We start from the raw sequence: 6714 nt of genomic DNA, 5'->3' as shown, positions 1-6714 counted from the left end.
AACATCCAATTGAACTTGATGCTTTTCTATTATTTATAAGAGCTAAATTCCTGCTGATAATTATTTTTCAATAGCTAATGTTAGTGAAGCTGATGTTTTTGATATGCTAATTAAGGTGAATATTAATAAATCCTCTGGCTGGATAGTATTGGTCCACGAATTCTTAAAATTGCTGCACCAGTAATAATAAAGTCATTAATGCATATCATAAACTTAAGTATAATGAGTGGTAACTTTCCACCAAGACTGAAATGTGCAACGGTTACACCTATCTTTAAGAAAGGAGAAGAGGAGGATCCATGGAATTACAGATCAATATCAATTCCACCTGTATTATCAAAACTATTTGAAAAGCATTTAGCCATTCAGATTTATAAATATTTTGAAACTTACTCTCTATTTCATAAAGTACAATTAGGATATATAAAGTACCACTTATGCCAAACAGAACTTACAAAATTAATTGATCTTTGGCTGAAGGAAATGGATAATGGACATATGACTGGGATTTTTTCCCTGACTTCAAGAAAGCCTCTGATCTTGCTAATCATGAAATTTTGTTGCAAAAGTTGAACTGTTAAGATTTGACAATACTTCTTTAAAGTGTTTTAGATCATACTTAAACCAAAGGTCTCAACAAGTAAGCATTGACAATATTAGCTCTAAAACTCGCACTATTCATTCAGGGGTCCCTCAAGGCTTAGTTTGAGGCCCTCTCCTCTCCCTTATCTATATCAATGATCTACCATTAAATAATGAATCCACAAAATGCATATTAGTTTGCAGACAATGCAACCTTGTACACATCTAGTTCTGATACTGAAGTTATCTGAATGAGATGAAACTCACACCTTATTTGAGTCCAAAACTGGGCACAACAAAATAGGATGGTAATTAATGAAGGTAAAGCAATATGTATGATTTGGGGGACATCACAAAGGCTACACAAGTCAGGGAACCCAAAACTATCTCTTGCAATAAATAATCATCCATTAGAAAAATGTCAAACATGAAAAGCTTGTAGGCGTGTCCATAGATAATAATTTATTATGGAATGACCATACTGAAAAGCTTTGTAAAACAATGTCATCCAAAATTGCCCTACTCTGCAGAATCAAGAAATATTTACTTATGGAAACTTGAAGTCTATACTACAAGTCATATACTCTTATATACTCTTCCAACAATTTATGACAGGATTTATGAACTTCAGAAACAAGCAGGACATGTAATTTTAGATGCATCTATTTATTATCCCTCAAAAGCATTCTTTACTGAACTCAAATGGTTCACAATATATGACAGGATAGATTTTCACAAGGCAGTTTTTTTATATAAATGTCTACATGGAACTGCACCAGAGTATCTTCAGGACTTATTCAGGCCTTTTTCAACACAATACCAGTTGAGATCAATATCACACAGAAACCTTCTAGTACCAAAACCAAGAACAGAGCCATTTAAAAAGAGTTTTCAATACTCTGGTACAGTTCTGTGGAATAAGCTTCCACTACATGTAAAATCTGCTGAAAATATTAAAGCATTTAAGAAAAGACATCATGAGCATGTATGTGTTTCTAACTGATAATGTAATTTAGTATTTTAATACTAAACATGTTAAAATAAACACTAATTATTGCTATCTTCATATAATGTGCATTGTTATACTCTCCTCAAGAGGGCCTCAAGGGATAATAGTCCTTGATTAATGAGTCACCCTCTATAAATAAATCATATTATTATTATTATTATTATTATCATTATTATTATTTACCTTCCCAGAGAGGGGACCCACTAACCCTAAGAGTCTTTGAAGAGACTTTGTTAATCTTTGGACACCCAATTAACTCTGAGGCAGAAAACCCCACAAATTCTGGGAACACCAGGAAGGAATTTTATTCCTCCCATTATAAGCATGTCCCAGACCTTGTCTAACCATAGGCTGCAAAAGGGACAACCGTTTGTCCTCTCACACTCACAAAAGATAGGCAAGCAGGATGGGTGTCCCAGTGTGCTTTCCTGCAGGGCATACCTACTCACGCCCTGCCTTAACATTGCTGCAAGAGAATGCTGAAAAAAAGATTTCCTTTTCAAAAAACTTCCAAGTAAGTAAAAACAATGTATTTGTGTGACCTAAGTGTATGCTAATTTAATAACAACATGTACTGTCTCAAAGAATTAATGCATTATCACTGATGTTCTAATGCCAAAAAGGGTAAGCAATGCTAAGCTGAGTACTGAAGATTAAAGAAATAAAACGACCAACTAATATTGAAGATAATTCAAATATGACATTAACCAGGCTTATTCATGAACTGGAGACAACATAAAATATACAAATTCCCAGCTTGGTAAGAATAATAACAATAATAACACACACCATAAATGGAAACAAACTCGTGTCTGACATGCTTTTCTGAGATAAAAATTGCACGTCACATTAAAAGCAATGCGAATTATGATTACTCATTTCTGTAATAAACAAAAGAATGAAGATGAGTCCACAATACAATTTAAATAAGGATAGGGGTAATTAAATACCTGTCCAAGCTACAAAATAATTTCAAACAATAATAGCTATGTTAACACTCCTGTTTAATCAGACCCTAAATGCAAAAACATAACTTGAAAAAACTGCAAATTACTGTCTCTAGAAAGACAAATTCAAACAGAAAAAAAAATGCTTCATCAAGGATAATTCCTTCAGATAAAAACACTGGACATGAAGAAAAAGCACAAATAAAGACATTAGTACATGAAGTAAAGGGAATTTCTCTTCTACGTAAGCTAAAGCAGCAGTAATGTCTGCAACTGAAGGAAAAAAATGAAGGACAGTGTGCATAGGCAAGGTAATTAAAAGATGGACTAGGACTGTTCTAGAAGTTTCCAGTCTTCTTATGGGAAGATGAATTCTCATCATATGGTGCAAGTATTTTCCATACACATAAGAGTAAGCTAAACAACAGCAACAGTTTACATATTAAACTTTAGAATTTAGAACTTTCAAGCAAGTGGACTATCTACCTGACAAGTGAAGTGCATAAAATATAAAAAAAATGGTATTCAGACTCAGACAGAATCAACTTGGAGTCATAGATCTAATACCTGTCAAGATAGTTTGGGAATCAAGATCATGGTGAATCCTTCCTACACAATGTTAATAATGAGAATAATACAATTTATTTTTCAAACTTAGCTCATCACCATCAGATTTGTCAATATCATTAGTTAGGTAAAGAAAATGCAAGGGGATAGAAACCTAAAACTTTACAATAGCATTGAAAAGCTTACAAAATCCATATGCACATATGCATTGTCTGCTGTGGACAGTGTGAAGCAATTGGATAGCATGTGGATAGTTGCAATGGTATGTACTAGCTCTGTATCTGACATCTGAAAATTTACAGTGGTCTGGACCTTTAACCCTTAATTATAATCCAAATGTTTGTGGACAAACATAATATTCATTATTCCATTGGTAGAAGTGTGGATGTGGACATATGATAAGAAGTACTTGGTGGAAATAGTATTCACAACTTCAGCATCACAAGGTGTCAATCACTGGGTCAAAAAATTCTACATTTGGCTTGTCTTTCATTGTAAAAGAAATCCGCTCCAGATGCAATATACATGCAAATTAGCAGCCCACTTTACTGCATATATATATATATATATATATATATATATACACACACACACATACACACACACATAAACATAAACAACACCAATGCACAGAACGTGCTGAAACCTATTGGATTCACCAACTTAACACAATTTATCCAAAAATGGTCTAAATTAGAACATTCTATGTATCATTAAGAAATCAAATATTTAACCTGTACAACTTCATTTATATCTACAGGTCAATGTCCTAAATTTGGTTGATCAAAAATCACTAGGTAGCAAGTATACAAATATAAATTTCCACCTGTTCATCTTTATGTATATTCAGAAAATTCTCATTTTTTAAAGCTCATGATATCTTCAAAATCTTTATGGTATAATTATATTTTACATGTTGCATATATTCAAATGAGAATTACAAAGTAACAGATCTTGGTGTACAAGACAAAATGATTCAGTGTTGTGTATCAATATTTAACATGTATATAAAATTTCAACCATCTAACTTTAATGAAGACTACTCAACATTCTTTGTCATTAAAAAATTCCAAACATTACCTTCCAGAGTGATAACAAAGATGGCCTCTGTCATACTGCTTGAGCCAACTGAGTTGCTGGCTGACATGTAAATCCTGTATTTTGTACTGGTTGATAGACCCTTGATCACAAATGTCCCAATATTTCCATATCCAGGATCTGATGCAGTGAAATTCCTTGTGAAGTCACCCGTTGATACAAAAACATAAAATGTCTGCTTGGTACCACCATTATATCCTGCCAACCACTGTACTGTTATGCTGTTTTCTATAACTTCTGTGACTGTAATGTTTGATGGAACTTCAGGAACATCTGTTGAAAAGAATCCCTGCTTGAATACTTGTTCACATAAACTGCCACAAAGTAAAGAGTTATAAATATTGTGGCACCCAGTTTAACACCAATACTGTTATCAATCACATTAAACTGGCTCTCATCACAATGAAACTACTTCACATTATAGCAGTACATGGCTGATTCCAATGGGGGGGGGGGGTGAAATGGCATTAAATACTTTATATTGGTGTTTTTATGTACAACATTATCCATATGACGGCCTTACTTACAGTGCAGTACACATCCATAGTTCTCTCCATTGGCAGAATCATAATATAGACCCACTGCATGATGAATGGATTTAAAGGTGTTCATACTGATATATTATTGTATGGTAAGATAGAAAGACAGTTTTAAAGCAAACCAACTGACTTAGTCCTAGTATATACCAATTAAAGCAACCATATTTATTATGGTGCCATCCTGTTTGAAGATGTCAACATTTTCTTTAATAAAGCTAGTCCTAAATTATGTAACTTAAATTTGTTTTTAAAAAATTAACAAAACCAAGAGCAAGTCCCTTGGAGGGACTGATGCTCTCTATTGGATTACGATAATTTCCAGGAATTCCAGATAACACCATTTCTTTCTTTTATATGTGGATAATTTAAACCATCTCTGATATTCTTCAGCAATAACAAAATTTCAAATTAGCTAATGTGGTGGACACAATGGATGTTAACTCTGCACCATTTCCATTTCCATTATCCAGACATCATAAAGATTTTTACAATGTCATTTAAAGTGGAGATCTTCATTTCAAATTCTAACCAGGAACAGTTAGACTTCTTGAAAAATGATGAATTACTTCATATTGCCAGAAAATATGATCTTTTTGACGCAAAAGCTTCTTTAACGAAGCAAGAAATAAAAAATATTTTGGTCCAATAGTTGGTGGAAAAGACTGTTTTGGATAAAAGTGATTTGGATTTGATTCGTAAGACTGTATCAGACTCTAACATAAGAATAAAGGAATTAAAATTAAAATAAAGAGGGAAGTTGTAGTTAAGAAAGCTTGAGCTTCAAGAAAGACAAATGCAGTTCCATAAAGAGGAAAGAGAGGAAAATGCAGATGCAGAAAGAAGAGAAAGAGAGACAAATGCAGTTACAGAAAGAAGAAAAACAAATTCACATACAATTGGAGAAAGATGAGAGATGGAAAACAAATGTAAATGCAATTCTCAGAAAGAGGAGAGAGAGAAACAAATGAAGTTACAGAAAGAGGAGAAACAAATGCAAATGCAAAAAGAAAAGGAAGAGAGAATTGCAGAGAAAAAGAGGGAAGAAGAAAGGGAATATCAATTTAGATTAAAAGAATTAGAGCTGGCAAGTGAAAAGTTAGTCACCACTTTACATACAAATTCAAGTTTTGATGTTACTAAGAATATTAGGTTAGTGCCCACTTTTAAAGAAAAAGAAGTAGATACATATTTTCCTCATTTTGAAAGAGAGCATTGGACTCCATTATTACATAGCATACATTTTGGCAAAGCCCAAGACATCTTTGCTTCCCTGTCAGTACAGCAAAGTGATGACTATGATCTGGTTAAGAAATGCATTTTAAATGGTTATGAGTTAGTCCCTGAGGTTCATCAGCAAAAATTCAGGAACTATAAAAATGCAGCTCATGCTGAATTTGCAAGAAAAGAGCAGTTATTTGATAGGTGGTGCTTAGCCAAGAAAGTTGATCAAGATTACAAAAATCTCAGACAACTCGTATTACTTGAAGAGCTCAAGAATTACATCCATAGTGACATTAAGAATTATCTTGATAAGCATAAGATTGAAACGTTAGAAAATGCTGCTTGTACTGCTGACAAATATTCCTTAGCTCATAAAGTTTATTTTGTCAGTAAATCTTCCACTCAGCTGTCGTCTGGTAAAACCTATTTCAGCCTAATATGAGCATTTCCAAATTTCAATTTCAACTTTTCGAAATTGTTTCTGATTAATCAAAAGTCCTTATCTCTCCTCATGTGTACCTATTGAAAGAAAAAGGACACATTATTTCTGATTGTTACAAACTGAAAAATAGCATTAGAATCAACGAAGACCTATTCCAAATGCTCTTATTTCTAAGAGGTCAAGGTCATGGGCATGTACTGAAAGCAATACATTTGTTGGGTCTGATAAACCCGTCTAATTTTGTTATGGAGAATTATGAACCATTCATGTCAAAGGGTTCTATATCACTCATGGGTGATTCAGTCAATC

Source organism: Sinohyriopsis cumingii, chromosome 1 (genome assembly GCF_028554795.1).
Source record: "Sinohyriopsis cumingii isolate HCF-2022 chromosome 1, ASM2855479v2, whole genome shotgun sequence".
Taxonomy (NCBI): domain Eukaryota; kingdom Metazoa; phylum Mollusca; class Bivalvia; order Unionida; family Unionidae; genus Sinohyriopsis; species Sinohyriopsis cumingii.
Note: the sequence above shows the minus strand (reverse complement) of the source record.